Source organism: Canis aureus, chromosome 19 (assembly GCF_053574225.1).
Source record: "Canis aureus isolate CA01 chromosome 19, VMU_Caureus_v.1.0, whole genome shotgun sequence".
Lineage (NCBI taxonomy): Eukaryota > Metazoa > Chordata > Mammalia > Carnivora > Canidae > Canis > Canis aureus.
The window spans coordinates 34584703-34601179 of record NC_135629.1 but is presented as its reverse complement, the minus strand read 5'-3'; the positions used below and the strand labels follow the sequence as shown (position 1 = coordinate 34601179).

At 42.9% G+C, this 16477-nt stretch overlaps 1 protein-coding gene across 3 annotated transcripts in view; it reads right to left on the bottom strand.

Moving 5' to 3' along the window:
- ARHGEF3 (Rho guanine nucleotide exchange factor 3) overlaps positions 1-16477 on the bottom strand; it is a 303450-nt gene that overhangs the window by 112740 nt on the left and 174233 nt on the right. The window lies entirely within an intron of this gene.

Here is a 16477-nt window from a genome sequence, read left to right as displayed (position 1 = left end):
GAAATTGAGATAGAGATATACTTAAGGTAGATCCATAGTGGTGCCAGGCTTTTCTATGAGCCATAGAGCTCCTTCTTTTATGATTTATCATGAAGCTAATAAACAGAATGCTTGAAATTGTTACCTGAAACCTGCTAAGTATATTGTCTGGAATCTTGCTTGCCCTTGCTAATTGCCTTCAAAACACTATTATTCAAATTAATTGAGCTACACAAATTAAAGTTAAAAGCAACCAAAGGGAACAAAGTCAGGCAAGGAGGATAATATTTAATGAAACAAAACAAAACAAAAAAGATATAGGAAAAGAAAACCAATACAGATGAGTGCTGCCACTAGGATTCCAGCCAACAGATAATGAAACAGGTTTTGCCTCAATCTTGTAGCAGGGCTAAAATAATAAGCCTGAAGGATTCAGGACTCTGGATCAATTTTCCAGTACTACTGGAGTAAGAGGAAAACAGAGGGCAGCTTTCTGGCAACAGCAATATTTCCTGGGAGCTCTACAGGTTCTGGTCTCTTTACTCTCTTATCTGCTCTATCAAGTCACTGAACATGGCATATGGCAGAAAGCCTCTTCGGGTGGCCTCTGACTCCTGCTTTCTTGTGTTTGTGCCCTTGAGTGATCTTGAGTGTAGGCTGACCTGGTAATAATGTGCTTTTAGCCATAGAGAATATGGCAAAATGACAGGATGTGCATGATTGTATATATGTGATTACAATGGATTATAATACTCATATTTCAAGGCAACTCTCTCCTTGGCTGGCATTGAGGAGGCATGTGGGGAGGCCCATGTGGCAAGAATTGAGGGCAGCCTTCGCCAATAAGCTGACCTGAAGCCTTTAGCCTTGTAACCACAAGGAACTGAATGCCGCCAACAACCATGTGAGTTTAGAAGCAGGTCTTCCCTAGTCAAACCTCGGGTGAGACCACAGCCCTGGCTGACACCTTGATTCCAGCCTTGTGAGACTTTGAATTAGAGGATCCAGCTTAGCCATGCTGAACTCCTGACCTACAAACAATGTGAGATAATAAATGTATGTTGTTATAAGGTGCTCAATTTGTGGTAATACCGTTACAGATAACTAATTCATCACATTTGCTTTCATTTATCCATCTGAACCAAGAAGAGAAATCCTAAAAGCCTGGTCTCATCAGTAATGAGAGAGTAAAAATCTATAGCAGTATTGGGTCTATTTGATGATATTTGAATTGAAATGAGCCTTATTCCAAAACTGGTGCTATATTTTGTGGGGATTTTTGTTCATCAATTTTTCATTTTTTGTTCACAGTGAAAGAGAACAACATACATTTTAACATATAATAGAGCAGAGGATTTCCCTGGGAGATTTCCCTGACTTCCTAATTGATATACCAGCTGCCAGGCCCCAGCTTCACAGATCTACTCTCTCCGTTCTTGACCTCGTGAGAAAACCATTCTGATCAGATCCTTCTTCCAAAACCATCTCTGCCTGGAGAAATTAAACCCAAACTCCTCAGCAAGGTTCCAAGGCCCAGTTTGTTGAGTGAATGAAGAAATTAAAAGGCATGTCGTAGAAAGCATACCACAATGCACTGAAGTTAGGATTCCTCAATGGCAAAGACTGTATCTCACTCATTTTCACTTCCCAGGTGCCCAGCACAGGGCTTGCCATGGAGCAACTGCCCCTAAGTTGCCATTATGATGCTGAAACAAAAATGCTGCATCACACTACCCTGCTGTAAGGATTTCTGTGTCACCCTAACTAGTGGCCTTGCTTCTGGCACCTGGCACTAGGGACAAGGAGCCCAGGCTTTCCCAGGCCAATAATCTGTCCATTATATAATAACATTTAGCAGCTAACAATGTACACACCATCTGTTTAACAGACCAAAATTCCTGCTTGGGTCCCTAATTCCTTCTTCACTACAATCCAAGGAAGTTTTATTAATACCTTTCATTTGATATGTTTTACTCCACTTCATATCTCAAGGGAGCATAAGGACACCAGCACAACTGTGCAGAAACGGAGATCAGAAAATGGAGCTACAGGAAACAGGAGTTGAATGAAAAGACCAGGTAACCATCTCACAGCTTATGGAGGTGTGTGTTGAGACAGGCAGCCAGTTCAGCAATGGTTAACAAAAGTTAACAAGAGAGGGTGAAAATGTCTAGAGAATCTCCAGGCCCAGGTGTTGTTTATTCAAAAGGGACACAAATAGAAATTGTTGTGAATGGGCTCAATGTCTATGTATGCTGTTTGATTTGCTGTTTTTGTTGCTTTGAATGCTCTTCTGTACACCGGAAACTATATGGTGCTGTTTCAGAGTAGGGCTTGCTTGTGCACTAGCTTCACGACCTCTTCCCCATTCAGCCAAACCTCCCCTCATCCAGCCTTTCATCAAATATATTTTTAGTGAGCCCAGGGCCTTGTACTCCTTGCCCTCCCTGTCAAGGTTCCAAGAATCATTCATAAGGACAGATTACTATTCAGAGCACTCTCTTCCAAAGGCACTTGCATTGTAACAAGGAAAATACTAATAATTATTACAGAAGTTACTTACAAATTATTTTCAAATACACCATCTTCTTTGATGCCTCGTGCTTAGCCCATGGTAGGCACTCATTTGTATTTATGGAATGGATGAGTTAAGAAACAGAGGCTCAGAGAGGTTAAATGACTTGCCTAAGGTCACACAGTGAATTAAAGCAGAACAGGGGAAGAGAACACAGGTTTTCTGCTTCCATATCCCAAGCTTCCACTTTTCCCACTAAGTCAAGCCAGAGACAGAAAAATTCACCAGAAGAAGTTCAATTTGGGGAGAAACTGGTCTTCCCAACTCCCCAGAGTTTATTTCACAAAAGCAGTTTCTTCTGTAATTCAACCCTACTTAAATTGAGGCATATTCTGAGAATCAAATTTGCAAACTCAAACCAGAATTTGTCCTCATTTTGTACCTTCAAGCAATTACTGGCCAACTGTACTTCCATGTAAGAGGCTTTCAAGATGTAAGCAGTGAGTCTGGGGTTCAGAAGGAGCCTTTTATCATCTCTCCTTTAGAAGATTCTCTGTTTCCCTAGGATAGCTTGAAAGTTGTGAACTCCCAATTTTTTTTAAAGTTGAAAAGTCTTTAAGAGCATGTACTTCTCATTTTACAAGCAGTAGTTGGCCCTACCAACTCAGTGCAGTGTGGGGGCGGGGTTGGAGTGGGAGAGAATGGCTCAGCCGCTACCCCCTTGGAGTTTATGAGGCACAGGAAGTGATCACAGAGACATCACAACCACAATAAGTACCAAGAAGGAGAAAAAAAAAGTTCATTGTAAAGCAGAGCAAGCCGAGAGCAGAGTAGGAAGTAGTTTTAAAGCAAAAACTGTTAATGTTATGATATTGAAACCGCCTTTGGGTTTTATTTATGGGTTAAATGATATGATATTTGGGATTTGCCCTAAGACATCTGAATGAATGAATGAATGAATGGTGTGTGGATAGGGGACTAGGTAAAAGAAAACCGGTAAACCTGGATCCTGAAACCAGGATCTGGGGGTTTCACATTACACTGATCTCTCAAATGTTGTGAATGCTTGAGAATTTCTACAGTAAACAAAAATAAAATAGTTGGGGAGTCAATTCAAAGCTCTGTCATTTGCTAGCTTTGTGACTTTAGGCAGTTCACTTAACTCTTCAGAGCCTCAGTTTCCCCAAGTGTAAAATGGCTGTTATACCCCCTCTCTTAGATGGCTCTTTTTGAGACTTAAGTAATAATAAAATATATATAAAGGACCTGGTATTATTTCTGGAAAAATGTAGTAGCTCAACAAAAGGTAGTATATTATTGTTATCAGGTAATAAAAATTATTTGGAGGAGGGCAGGGAACATACCCCTACATATATACAATCTCTATTCACCTCTCTCGCTAAGACATCTTAATACATTTGACATGCATGTGGCTCTTTAAAAAGGCTGAACTGCATACTAATTATTATCAGTAGGTATCCAGTCTTTATTTAGTAAAACCACTAAAAGAATTGTATTTTTATCTTAATTGCAGTGAATCAAGCCTCATTCACCTCCCGCAGATGTGAGAGCCAGCCTTTTATGACGCTATTTCCTTCTGTACATTCATGGGGGCTTACAAAATAGCACCTAAGTATCTTGTACCTACAGAATCAGAAGGGTTTTTTTTTTTTTTTAACCAGGAACTTACATAATTCATCTTTACAAGTTTGCATGAGAAGCTAGAACTCTGGTTTATTTAAAATAAAAATAGCACACTCTTGAGGCTTTTCCATACATACATACAATGTGGCTAAGTGTTAGTGCCTGGATTCATCCTACCAATATGGAGTTATAGCCCTGATCAAGCGTCCTGCCTCTTTTGGTCTCACTTTTTTTTTTTTTTTTTCATTTGTAAAATGGGGACAGTGATAGTAGCAACTTCTCAAGGTTGTTGAAAGGATTAAAGGAGAATATACATGTTAAGTCACACCATAAAAGTTTAATAAATGTTAGCTGGTTTTATTACTCATGTATCATGACCTCAACCAGAAAACTCTCACATTGATATCACTTCCCTCCCATGATGTCCATAGCCTGTTGTGCCTTAAAGATGATGTTTTATCAACTCTAGTAACCCAAAATAGATGGTCCCTCCCCACCTCTGGGTGAAACAACAAGAAACTTAATTACCAGACAAAGAAAACACACTTTGTTTTCTATTTCTAGATACCAATCTTAAAGTAGCACAAAGAGTGGAAGAGTGTGTCTGAAAACACATTTTCATCTAGGTTGGCTGTTTCTAGAATTCAGAGAACAATGCCTTCTAAAAATACTGAGCCTGCATCTTCTCCTGTTTCCCCCTTCAGAGGGCTGCTTTAACACTCTGACCTGGACCTGACAGCTGAAAGGGCCTTTTGGAAGCATGCCTTACAAAAGGCAGTCCCATGCCTTAGATTTACTGATTTGGGCTAAAGATCTAAAACAAAGTTGCTTTGCATATTTTCTGAGTTTTAAGCAGTGCTCCCTGCCCCCCCCCCCACAGTAACGCACTGCCAGACTCTTATCAACAATATTTTTAAGCCCTATTTGTTTAATTGATGCTTTCCCACATCATCCATCATATGTAGGTACAAGGCACTGCAGCTTCTGGAATTTTTGAAAATACAGGCAGTCTGATGAAATAGGGGTGTTACCAACATTTCTTTGTAAACTTGGTTATTTGGAACTTGAAATGAGTTCCCCCCCCACCCAAGGCAAAGGAAACAAAGCCTTCTGAGGCCTATGTAACTCATGGTACAGTCAAAAAATTATTTAAAAATCTAACTGTCACGTGTATTTACCTGACAATATAGTTGTCAGAGGGCTTACAACATACCTGCCTAGCAGTATGTGAGGCACTTGGGGAGAGGCTGATTAAACACACATTCAAGGCCCTCAGGGGCTTGAAAGTACAGGCCCCGTTTCTATTTACCAATCATTATATGGAGCTAACAGACACCACACACCGTGTTAACCACCATACAAATATTAACTCATTTAATTCCTGTAACAACCTTATGAAGCAGATATTCTTAGCTCCATTTACAAATGGGGAAACTAAGGCACAAGAAGTCTTGTAACTTATTTTAAGGTCATGCTTTAGTAAGTGATGGCATGAAGACCAAAAGCCAGGTGGTCTGGTTCCCAGGTTCACCTACTTGCTTGCTCACCGTATTACCTTGCAGCGGCAGAAATGCCCTCAGATTCCACCTGAGAGCCTCAGCCATATGCTGGGAAGGGTGCTATTCAGCTGTATGCTGGGGAGGGTGCTATGTCCCCATATCCCCACTTCCTTCATGCCTGCTGGGTACCCCTCTCCTCCTCCCTCCTCCAACCATCTCTGCTTCAGTTACTGATACGAGGCTATGACTCTCCTATGGTCCCCCTCCCCTTGCCTGTCTCTGGGCACTGTGGATTCCACTTGAAAATACTGTTCTCTCCCGTCCTCCTCTGAGCCCCTATCACTCTTCACCTGGACTATTTCAAGAACCTTCTATAGGGTTTCCCTTAGTCTTCCTCCAATACTCTTCCCCCCGCTTTTTAAAAAAGTTTTTTTTTTTTTTTTTAATTAGAGAGAGAGCATACAAGAGGGATGAGGGGCAGAGGGAAAGGGAGAGAGAGAATCCGAAGCAGGCTCCACATTGAGGCTTAGTCTCAAGACCCTGAGATCATGACCTGAGCTGAAACCAAGAGTCTGAACCTTAACCAACTGAGCCACCCAGTTACCCCCAACCCTCTTTTCTTAAAAAACAAACAAAAACCTGTGTTACAGGGTTTTTTCTTTTAGTGTGTAAGTAACACATGATTTCTGCAGAGAAGGTATAGGATCCAGACAAGGAAAAAGAAAAAATTAAAATTACCCAAAGCTTATCCCCAGAGATAAATTTGTTTTCAAATGATTTTAGATTTTGTCTCTCTCTATATATATTATATAGATAGCAACATCAGTCTACCATTTATCTACAAAATCTGTTTCTTAACAATGATTCATATTGTTAGGCTAATTGGATCACAGCACACGTAGGTGGGGGGCACAGACCTTCAAAGGTTCCAAGTGGAGTCCAGCCTTGTCGACTTGGCCCCTATGCCTCCTGCCACCCACCCCTCACTCTGAGAGCATGTAGTCAGCCCTGAAGTCCTGGGAGTCTTCCTACACCATCTGACTTACTCTGCTCCCACCCAACATTTCCCAACCCTGGGCCTTCTGTTAGGGCTCCTCCTTGTGCAGGGAAAGCCCACACAAAGCAGAGGCATGGGTCATATGCAACAAAAATGCCCTAGTGTAGCAACAAGAAGCTTCCTCCTGGGCATCCCCCAGTGCCCCATGAGCCCTGCATGTTCTAATCCTATTTGATTATTGATTGCTGTCTTCACGTATGGAGTGCTGTGTCTCACAGGAGGGAGAATCTGAGTAAGTGTTCTCCCCATTCTTCCTCTTACAGTTTCTTCGATTGAATCAGAGCCCAGAGATATCAGAGACCTGAAAGAATGGAACTGCTGGGCCCACCACACTGATCACCAGTGACCTGACCCCAGGAGGCAAAGCCTGGCAAGTCACTCGACCTCCTACATGCCAACATCACACACACACACACACACACACACACACCCAAGACCTAAATTGCCATTTTCCCGAATGCAGCTGCAGAAAGCTATAGGACTGGGCCCCTTTCTCCTTCTTCTGCAGATCAAAATCATGGTTAATTCTCTTTTGTTTCATGGGACTAAAGGAAAAGACTCTACACAACTGTCACAAACTGATTGACATGCTGTAAAAAACCTACTTGTGTAATATGCCATTTTTAATGGTCAATCTGAAGAAGAAAATGTGAAGTAACCTGCTGGTAATCTCTCTAGCTTCAGGCTGGGCTGCCTGATTCATCAAATCTCAGCCTGACATATCTCCTTGATCGTCTCCACCACTGCCTTGAATCACTGGAATTATTACTTCCTGAAGAGGAAGGCTGGCTGCTCAATGGATGTGTAGATCCTGTATCATCTTTAAAAAATAGTGAAAGCCCAGGCTAAGAAAAGCCAAACTGCTTTAGTTGAGAGTCTCCCTTTAAAGTTCAAGGGATTTTGTGGTTAAGAATACACAGAAGTGGCAGATTTTTAAATGATTTTTAAATGTTGAATTTGACCCAAAGTTGGAAGTATGTACATGTGATAAACCTTGTTTCTTATTTCTTTTACTGCAGCACTCCTCTCCAGTCCCTGGGCACAGGGTGCGGAGGTAACAGAACAGGCCACATAGCGTTATCAGAGGAAAATTCAGAGATGATGACAAGTCAGAAGTCTACCAATAAACAGGTTTCATGATTGTGAGGAAGAAGGATCATATCTTCCACCCTCAAAACTATAACTGAATTACCTTGTGATTCAAGATTTTCCTGCTACATTTTTATTTTAGACAGTTTTGTTAAGAACTGAAATGAATGAATGCTTTAAAATTACAGAGCCCCTTGCCTGGGTGGTTTCAGTTGCTTTAGCATCCAGCTCTTGGTTTCAGCTCAGATCATGATCTCGGGGTCATGAGATTGAGCCCTGAGTTGGGCTCTGTCCTAAGTGCAGAGTCCTCCCTCACTCTCCTCCCCCTGCCCCCGCCACATGCTCTTACTTTCGCTCTAAAATCAATCAATCTATCTTTTAAAAAATAAATAACTAAAGCTACAGAGCTTTCACACACTGTGAATCCTCATTTTTCCTTTCTTGGCTGAGTACTTGGGAAGCACATACTTTGTTCCCAGAGTGGGAACTGACATAACAAGTGAAAACACAGGCTGCTATGGAAGCCTCCAGAAGAGCCACCTGACTGAGGGTCAGGGAGGGCTCAGGGGAAGTCATGAGAAAGCTGAGACCCAAAGGACAATCAGGCAAGGGTGAAGATGAAGGAAAGAAGACTCCGGCAGAAGCAGCAGGTGGAAAGGACTATATGGTCAGGGAAGTCTGGTCCATTTCAAGGGAGAAAAGAAATGATAAGAGACACAGGGAGCAGGCAGGGTGGGGACTTGCAAGTCACATTGAGAAGGAGGCTTTCTTCTTGGGCTTTCTCTAGAGAGAACAGGAAGAGGCAGCACAAAAGGTAAAGCAGCAGAGCAACAGCCCAATGAGTGTTTTAGGAAGGTCCCTCTGGCATTCTATAGGGAATAGACATGACAGGGAGGAAGGAGGCAGGTTGACCTGGTTGGCAGCAGGAATGCAGGCCAAAGAGGAAATGCCCTCAGCAAAGGAAGAGGCATTGGGGCTGGAGAAAACCAGAGGATTCCAGAGATACTTAGGAGATGGGCAAGTTGAGACTTGGTGATAGCTTCAGTGTGGGAAACGAGGAAAGGGAACCAGGCTATCATGCCACCCAGGTTTCTGGCTTTGCCAACCAAGAGGTACTATTTGGGGGGACACAAGTACCTGAGAGGCAGGGGGTATCGTGGGGTGGGGGGAGGCAGGAGCAATACCTTAAACATGTAGAGGATAAGTTCTGTGGGAGACATTCTGATGCAGTTGACCAGGAAGCCTCACTCAGGACCCCAACGGACATCTCCATTTAAGGGATGGCCACAGCAGGAAGAACCTGTGAAGGGATCCTGAGTGGCCAGCAAGGTGAGGGTGGAAACAGGAGAGTGTGGGTCATGGAGGCCACACAGAAGGGAGAAGTGCATCAGGAATGGTCAGTCATACCACGTGACAGAGGTCAGGATGGGAAACAAGCCATTAGATGTGGCCATGGCAAGACCTGGTTGGCCAATGCCACATGATGTCTGACTATGGGGTCAGACCAAGGCTCAGGGAGGAATCAAGACCCGTGTGAATCTAGGACCAAATGAAGCTGAAGAGAATGGAGGGGTGAGCTATGGGGTGAGGGGCAGGCTGTAGGGGGTACCTGCAGTCACCAAAGGGGTTTCACTGCAGTGAGAAAGACTTGAGAATGTCGAGCAAGATTACTGTTGCCATTTTTATGCAGAGGATAAAATGACTTTCCAAAAAAAGTGGAGGAACAGGAATTCAAACACGTGTTTTCTGCCTCTTTTCAAAACGTCTCATCCTGGTAGCAATACATGGACGTCTCATCCTGGTAGCAATACACAGATTTTAGTGATATGAAAACAAGTACTCTGGGCTGCCTGTCCCCTCGATGACTGCAGAACAGAACTAGAGTCTCTGAAGGGGAAATAGCTGTAATCCTGAACCATAGATCCTGCAAATTTGAGACATCCATGGCACAAGTGATGAATGATGGTCACCATCAGCAAAGGCATCCCAAATACTGAACCTTAATCCTAAAACACAAGGAAATTTAACATCTAAAGCCACACCTCCAAAAAGACAAGTGTCATTTTTCAACTCTGGCTTTCAAAGGGCTTCTTTTCTCATTCCAGTTAGGTCCTATCACTCAGTTTGGAGGGGGAGGGGGTCAGAGGGCCTGCAAACCAGCAGGGGCCAATGCTGAAAAGGGAGATGTAGGGCTGGGGGGCTGACCAGGTGTTCATGGGAAATGCCTGCCAGCAGGGTGGGAGTGGAGTAGCTGGACCATCTGAATCCACAACCAGTCCATCCCAGGAAGTGTCATCGTTGAAAAGCACCAAGCTGCATGAAATACACATAATTCAGGGAGAAAAAAAAAGTATGGAGATAATAAAGAGGAAGAAAAAGAAAAAGAAAATGAATGCCCTATGTCTATATCTGTCTATATCTGTCTGACTCAACATTTTTAAAAATCTCAACTTCTTTCCTTAGCTCTTTGCCCAGAGCCTTCATATACCAGCATGGGACCAAAGGATTCTCAAGTTATTAAATCTAATACTGAGATTTCACTTGTCCATTTATTGCTGATAAACTAACTCTGTCTTTTATTAATATTTTATTATACCAGCAATTCATAAATACACATCCTCCTTACAGATATGGCTTGAGTCCCTTCAGGCACTCTCCCCTGCACATCCATTCCTGAGGTGCTCCCTTCTCTGCTGAAGTATAGGTGGCTCTTCTTTCAGACTTTTCTCTGTGCATTTACACATATATATTATATAAACATAGATCCCCTCATTTACTTGTGTCTTGTGTTTTATAATTTTCCCAAGTGAACCAAATTCTATTCCACCTTGAAAGGTTCTTTCTTATTTTTAATTTTAATTTTTATTTATTTTTATTTTTTTGAGAGGTTCTTTTTTTAAAAAAATTCATAGAATTCATCACAATTGCAGTTGGCACTTCTGCTGTAATAAAACTGGAATTAAAAAAGAGAGAGAGAGGTTTTTAGAGCACAATTAGAGGCTTTGCTCTGCCTTCCAAGATCAATTGACTTGCTTCTTCATAATCTAAGTAAGATCTAAGCAATGTAATTTATTTGAAAATTTATATTAGAGCTTTTCCAAATCCCTGGCACACATTCTCCCTTAAAACTAACTATGGAGACCAAAGCCTGTTATATAAGCATCCATGTCTGTAGCCATGGGCCATAATTCTTCAGTGCCAGATCACATGACTGATAACAAGGCCAAGATAAAAGCAATAATTTAAATTTTTTTTTCTAGAAGAAAAATGACCAATGCATTTGAAAAAATAAAAAACAAAGAGATTCAAGCAATTCCCATAGAAACTCATTCTAAATAGTTATTTCTCAAAACTAAAACAAAAAGAAATCTGATTTTTTTAAAGATTTATTTATTCATTTGAGAGAGAGTGGGAGAGTGCATGCACAAACAGAGGGAGAGGCAGAAGGAGAGGGAGAGAGAACCCCAAGCAGATTCCCCTCCAAGCACAGAGCCCAATGTGGGGTTCAATCCCACAACCCTGAGACCACAACCCCAGCTGAAACTGAGAGTCAGACACTCAACCAACTGAGCCCCCCAGGTGCCCCAGAAATTTGATTAAAAAAAAAAAAGCTACACCTATAATGGACACTGTGGGCTGCCTTTCTAATATCTAGTCCCTCTTTCTCATCCTCATGGAACCCATTTTCTGCAAAAATTTACTGCATGCTCACTGCATAATCTGAGTCCAACTGCCTGGCATTCCTCTGGGAGCTGTTACTGGCACAGGGATGAGCGTATGACTTAATGTGCCAATTATACGAAAAGGAAGGACTTATTTTCAAGAAAAGAGAAGCACATTGCTTCCATAGCTACTGGCAGTCATCTTGTGACCATGAAAATCACCAGCCTGACGCGAATGGAGAATCTGGGGAGATGGAAATGCCTGGTGTTTGCTTTGAGTTAAGTAACTGAGTCAGTCAACAGGGGTCCAGCCTACCTCTGTACTTGTTCTGAGCGACAGAGGATCCTTATTGTCCAAGGTTGTGTGAATCAGATTTTTGCTGCTTTTTCCAAACCGATACGCCACCAAAGAAGGCAGGAGGGAAAATTTGGTGCCCTTTTCTGACCTATAAATTACAGCTGACATGTTTCTTCTTTCTTTCGGTGTCACTGACATAACCTATTCACTATATCCACATGCATTTTTGTACCTGAATACATTTCCCTAGGTTCTGAAGCAACTATTTTAATGGTTTTAAGCCTAGTGATTGAATGAGTATGATGAACTGGCTGCCGTCGTGGAGAGTTCAAGAGAAGCAAAGTCAGCTTAGAGGATACTAGCACTTTGGTAGACACCAGCACCAAATCAGTATCCTCTGAGCTGGGGTCTCTATGTGTTTGTGGATTTACCTTCTGGTGCCTAGCTCTAACTGCCAAGAGGAGACACTGGGGGAGGGCAGGGCTTCCTCTAGATTGGATTATCAGGTACCACATGGCCTCTATAAGGACACAGAATAAAAGGCTGAGATCAGAGCAAGATGGGAACCAGATCTGGGGGAAGAAGAAAGACAGGAATGAACCTGGCATGTTTGAGGAACACCAGGATGTTCTGGTTTACTAGAAGGTGCCAAGAGAGGGAGATGGTGGAGGGAATGAGGTTGGCAGGTTGGCAGGAGCCTAGGCATATCAGGCCCTACAGGCCAAGGAATGGGCATCTGTATTTTATTCTAAGGCAGGGATTCTTCACTGTCTCTGTGCCAAGAACCTCATGGGCAGCTTGCTGAAGCCTACTGACCACTCCTTACAAAGTGTTTTTAAATGACAAAAAGCAAAACAAAACAAAATAGAAACAAACAAAAAATTAGGATTGTGAAGAGCACCTGGGTGGTTCAGTTGGTTAAATGTCGGACTCTTGATTTTAGCTCAGGTCGTGATCTCAGGGTCATGAGATTGAGCCCTGAGTCAGGCTCTGTGCTCAGCGTGGAGTCTACTTGTGCCCTTTTCCTTCCCCTCTGTTCCTCCTCCCAAGCTCTCTCTCTCTAAAATCAAGAAATGAAGTCTTAAAAAAAATTAGGACTTTGACGATCATAGTTGAGGATATGGGAGCGGGGGGATAATGGAAGTGGTTTATTTTGGCAGGGAGGAGTATTTTATCAATGACATTGTTTAGAGTTGCCAGTGTGTAGTGATAATAAAAGGAAGATAGACTTGAAGCCAACTTTTTATTGCTTTTAAATTCTTTGGCCAATGCATCACCTTATTGCCTGAAATAGGGCAACTGCTCCCTTCACTCTTCTATACCCTGCCTTGGTACACTTCTGATAAAGGAAACCATTATAGTAAGATAGTTAACATATTAGATAATTAATTTATCATATGGTAACAAATGATTTCTTTGTTCATGCTTTAATTAACAAGATCTGGTGGTGGGTCTAATCACTACTGTCATTTTCAGTAATATGGACATACAAGATATTTAGAGATATATGCAACCAGTGTAATGTAAAAAGAAAATATCAGGCCATTCTTTTGGTGACAAAGTCATAGGTATGGTTTGTTGCTCTCATTTGTAACAATGGGAAATGTACTTTTCAGTTGGAAGTTAGTGAAAATAAAGATGCAATTTTTTTTTCCAATCCAAATTTATAGAGCCCCATGGAAATTGCTGAGAGGTTTGACCAAGGGTGTAACATGATCTGGTTTATGTTTTTTAAAAATCAGCCTAATAAAAAAAAAAATCAGCCTAATAGATGTTGGAGGTAAGGCAAAAGAAAAAAAAATGCACTAAGGTTATTTCCTGTTGAGAAGCTGGCAATGGCCATCTATAAAGAGCAGCAACACCATGGCATTTCTTGCTGAGAAACTGCCAAAGAACAGATCTGTCTTTATGAGCACTCCCTGGGCTGGGGATGAAAAAGACCACACTGCAGCAATATAGCACCTCTGGCCCTCTGCAGCAGGGAGGAATGGAGGTCACAGCCGGGAAAGACCCCTGTGCTAATCAGTGAAGATCAGAGAAAAAAAAAACAAAAAACAAAAAAAAACCACGTTTGCCTGTTTCCTGGAAGATGGGCCTGATAATAATAACCTGCCAGGCTGGTTCTGCAAACGAGAGGAACTGCCGGACACAGTGCAAGGCACCAGCGAGCTTTCAGTAAATTGTGGTCAGTGCTGTGGTGGGACTGGCCTCTTCTGGTGCCTTCTGCATGGGACCCTGATTGTGCACTTTGGAGGCAGGGTGGGGCATAGAGGAGTCTTAGGGGCCATCTCACTTTTGCAGAAGTCAAGGGATGGCCCCAGGTGATTATAAAGCCAGGGGCTGCAAGGGACCGGGGCACAATTTGGGCATCTAGGGTGGAACAAAACCAATGTGGCTCCTCAAATACCCAAAATTTAAAGCCTAGATTGTCCACATAAAAATATGCCAAAGGAGGGCAGCCCCGGTGGCACAGCGGTTTAGCGCCGCCTGCGGCCCAGGGTGTGATCCTGGAGACCCCGGATCGAGTCCCATACCCCGGATCGAGTCCCATATCGGGCTCTCTGTATGGTGCCTGCTTCTCCCTCTGCCTGTGTCTCTGCTTCTCTCTCTCTGTGTCTCTATGAATAAATAAATAAAATCTTAAAAAAATATATGCCAAAGGAAACCCACCTTCTAGCAGGGAAAGCAAGGAGACCAAAAGAGGGTAAAGCAGAAGCTACCAGACCCAGGCCTTCCTCTTTGCGTTTGTAGGAGGGGCAATCACAACCTGCTTCTGAAAGGGAGCCTGTGCCCCTAAGGCTGAGGGGCAGGAGGGTGGGGTTGATGAGGCCAAGACTTGCAGGGCCCTTAGAGGAGGGGCTGCTCAGAACCCCGCTGGGAGCCAAGAATAGAGTCCACCACCACCACATCCTGTGCTTGGGCCAGAAGTCCTGCCAGACAGCACTCCTTCTCACCCCAAAACTGGAGAATGTGTCTCATTCAATTCTTCCTCCTCTTTCACTTCTAAGGGTCACTCTACATTTTGGTTTCTTTGTTTGTTTCTTTTTTACTCTTTCTCTTCCAAATGCCTCCAAATCTAAAAAGCAGCAGCTCTACTTCCACTGGCTTACAACAGTTCTCAAGTGGCCCCCAAAACTCACACACAGCAACAGAGTACACTAAAAAAAAAAAAAAAAAAAAAAAAAAGGCCTCTGGCCAATCTGATACAGAGTCAAAAACAGAGATTCTTATCCACAGCTTGAAATGGGGGAGCCAAAGAAAGTGTGACTCCCTGATCCTCCTTGGCCATCCACCTTTGGGGAATTTACAAGGAATAGCACAGAGGCAGAGATATAATGAGGGAGACTGGAACATGGAGTGGGGGCAGTTTGTCCTCCTTCAAGTGTGAGAGATGCAGCACCCTCCCCTCCCCCAGAGCGACCAAAGCACCACCCAAGAGCCGCTCTACTCCACAAATCCTCTGTGTCCACTTTGAACTCAGATCCGTGGAAGAGCTTTTGTCGAGCCAACATCAAACCACTTTTTAAGAGGGTGGGGAAATACTCATTCCCAAATCTTGGCTCTTGTTCCAATGGCTAATCAAAAAGCTTTTATGAGGATTATTTCACTGGGTGACATGGCACAAAGAAAGCAGCCCGCTTGCCGCCTGAAGGTCAACAGTGCTGCTTTGTTTGAGTTTGTGTCCTCTCCAGGGACAAGGCTGAGTCCTGCCACCCTCCGGGGATCTCTGTGGCAATGTGCATTCATTTAAAGAGTCACTCAGGATGAGGCTGCTGCGGGCAGCTGACCAAGACTGGCCAGCAAATTACACCTCCTGTCTTTCCTTTGGCCTTCTCATTAGATTTGTTTTTAGGTCCATGAAAATGTTATCAACACTCCTCCACTGGAAAATGTTTGTGGTTGCAGCTGAGCACGCCTGTTACAACTGCTGACGAAGGATTCCAAAATCATAGGACACAAGAGTCAAATGAACCCCCTTAGCAAAAACTCCTCTCGCTTTTTTCCACTCCATTTGGTTTGTGTTCACGGGGCTGCTTCATTAGAATGCCTGCTTTCACTCCTACTCATGTGAAAGGTTTTGTTTTATTTTTCTAATGAATCACATCTGGTGTGTTTCAAAAAGGCATCTGTTATGGACTGAATGTGTCCCCCTAAAATTCATATGTTGAACCCTTAACCCCTATTGTTACAGTCTTTGGAGGTGGGCCTTTGGGAGGCAATTAGGTTTAGATGAAGTCATGAGGATGGGGCCCCCACAATGAGATTAGTGTCCTTACAAGAGCTCCCATTGTCTTCCAGCCAACTGAAGACACAGAGAGAAGGTAAGATGGTGGTTGTCTGCAAGCCAGTTAGAGAACTCTCATGGGGATCCAAATCTTCTGCCATACTGATCTTGAGCTTCCCAACTATAAGAAATTTCTATAACCAAATTTCTGTTGGTTAAGCCACTCAGATTGAGATATTTTGTTACCTTAGCAGCCTGAGCTAAAACAGCATCCTAATTAAAGAACAGTCTTATGTTTACCATGATGAGAAACAGAAAAGTATGCATCATGTCCTTAACTGCTTATGTCTTCCTCCACCATCCAAGGAGTGGAGAGGATTTGAAGTAAGGTGGTCACATGAGCAAACTTAAGATGCTGGTCTCCCATTATTAACTAATTTCTAATGTATTTACCTAATCATCTACATGAAAAACCCATGGTACCCAAAACATCAGGGATCTAGGGAATT